Below are 2,699 nucleotides of genomic sequence, written 5' to 3' on the forward strand. Positions count from 1 at the left end.
CGCCAGCCCCGACCGCAGCGCCCCCGCCGCCGCCTTTGTCGCGTCGCGCCGCCGCCGCCCTCGCACCCCGCCTCGCCGGAGCATCGCCGGAGGTAACGCCGCCGTTGCCACCGCCAGTTTTTTTTAAGAAAATCGATTTGGTTTTTTTAGAAACCCTAGTTCGTTTTTTTAGATCGGTTCACCGGTTTTTCTCGGTTTAGTTATGTTGCGGACGTTCGTCCATACGTTCGTTCTAACAAACGTGTTCACTCGTTAGCCGCAGACAACGAACGCTCGTTCGTTAGTCTGTTCGTCAGTTTTCTTTTTCTCAGATTTTCCGCGATTATTTTCAATCGCGATTTCTGATCTGATTTTCGTTTTAGTTTATCTTTTCGCTCGTTTATCGGAATCAGGCGATTCAAGCGCCTAGATCTTCGTCTCGAAACCCTCTTTCCGTTTAACCAACCTGAACAAGCTTTTGCTACTGTAAAAATTTGACCATAGTCCAGATTAGTAAACGGATCTTGTTTCTTTCGCAGTTTGAGTTCCGTTCCTTCGTTTGATTTGATTCTTTTCGCAAACCCGAGTTCTTAAGTTGAACTTTCTGGTTAGATCTTCTTGTTTGAGATTTACCCATGTTTCTTTGTTTGATTGCTTATGTATTATATTGTTTGTTTGCGATAGAACACCCGGAGTGCGAAGCGTACTACTACGAGTCCCTAGGTTTTGCGGATCATCAGCAAGGCAAGTAACACTTTGATCATACCCCTTTATCACCCAGTTTTTATGCATTAGTTCCAATTCTCAAACATTGCATGGTTAGGATGTGATTAACATGTGGGTTGGGAAGTAGTTGATGAGGTAGAACCTATTGCCCTATTATATTCAAACCCTTGGGAGTTACTTCTATGTATTGCTTTTATTGCTATGCTATGCTCGTAGACGTGGTTTGGGTGAGTGAAATCCATGACAGATGTGAGATTGTTAATTAATGGTTCAACTTAAGGTGGCAACTTGAATACACATCTGGGTGGATTGTTTGGTGGGCACCTGGGGAATCCAGTGTTGTCCTAGGATATCCCGGAGTACCCGTGTGATAATCCTATGGTCCGCCACACAGGCTCAAAGGGAAATGAGATATTTTCATGCTAGAAACTTCCATGTGCAGCCACAAGCTATTATGGGCTCTAGCATAGTTGAGTAAGTTGCGTGAAGCTCCCGAAGAGGTGGATCGGCAGGTAGAGGGATGTAGGTTGGTATGGTCTGCCCGGAGTAAGGGGTTAATGCTTCTGAAAGACTGTGTCTCGGTCATCCGTTTCTCAAACACCATTAGTGCGAGAAATCCAACGGAGGAGATTGGGTCTTGTGGGGAAAAGTGCGCAAACCTTTGCAGAGTGTATAAACTAATCATGGTTAGCCGTGTCCACGGTTATGGACATCTTGAGTATCTAGTACTTGGAGTATCATAAGTATCTCATCACTCAAAAATAATATTGTTGGGTTGTTAATTACTTTAATTGGGATTGAGTTGGAGGAACCTTCTCAATGATGTTTCAACTACCATGATAGTTAAATAAAATATATTCCTTTGTTGTAGGGGAAAATTGGCTTTTCGCAAAAACCATAACCATGGAGCTTTCCACCAGCCAAATATGCATGTAGTGATAGCATTATTCTGTTCTTGCTCTACTGTGTTACTTTGCCATCATATTCCATGTGCTGACCCGTTTTTGGGCTGCAACGTATTATGTTGCAGACTTTTCAGACGAGGAGTAAGGTTCGTTAGGTCGTTGCCGTACAGCTCAGCTATGCTGTTGGAGTTGATGGACTCACTTTATCTTCCAAGCCTTCCGTTGTTATCGTATTAGATGGCATTAAGCCATATTTATTGTAATAAGTTCTCTTTTGAGACATTTGATGTAATAAGTGTGTGATTGCTACTCTGTTATAAATCATCGAGTACTGTGTGTGTCAGCATTATCGATCCAGGGATGACACTGGAGCACAGAGACTTGACCGTTTGAGGCCAGGTCGCTACACCTGGGGTTGGTGATGACACAAGGATCATTTGCTAGGATTTTATGTCCTGGAAAACCGGCCCTGACAAACTTGGTATCAAAGCATGGCTGACCATTGGATAATTCTATCTTAGCCTGGTCGCTATCCCTAAGTTTCCACACCATCCAAGTCCTTTCCAATCCATAGTAAAACCCATCCTATCTGATAGCATGAACCAGCCGAAATCTTTTTGACAGTCGATGCCCAACCTATTGACCTAACCCATAGGCCGTGTGCCTGTAGCCGACACCTGAGTTATCCCATCCAAAAGCATGTGATGGAAGACTCTGCTGGCTTATAAAGCAAGCATTGCCTCAGCTCAGCACATCACATCCTTCACTCACAACCAGATATCCAACACCCCAAGATGCATGGTCCCATCGTCCGTGATGAGACCACCGCATTCGAGCTGGGAGATTTCGTAGCCATCCTCGCCAATCTCACTCGTCATGCTTTTGGCATAGATGAACCCCCGGGATATGTTGTGTACCAGGAACACACAAGTGATGACATCCATCACTTCTGGGCCACAATGCACATCCATGGGAGGGGTACCACATTACAACACCCATATCGGTTACCGAAAGGACGACTTCCAACAAGCCCCAAGCCATCCAGCATGCAGCCCGATAGGCTAGTTCAACTCTGGCACCAATCGCTGA

This window comes from Triticum dicoccoides, chromosome 7A (assembly GCF_002162155.2).
Source record: "Triticum dicoccoides isolate Atlit2015 ecotype Zavitan chromosome 7A, WEW_v2.0, whole genome shotgun sequence".
NCBI lineage: Eukaryota > Viridiplantae > Streptophyta > Magnoliopsida > Poales > Poaceae > Triticum > Triticum dicoccoides.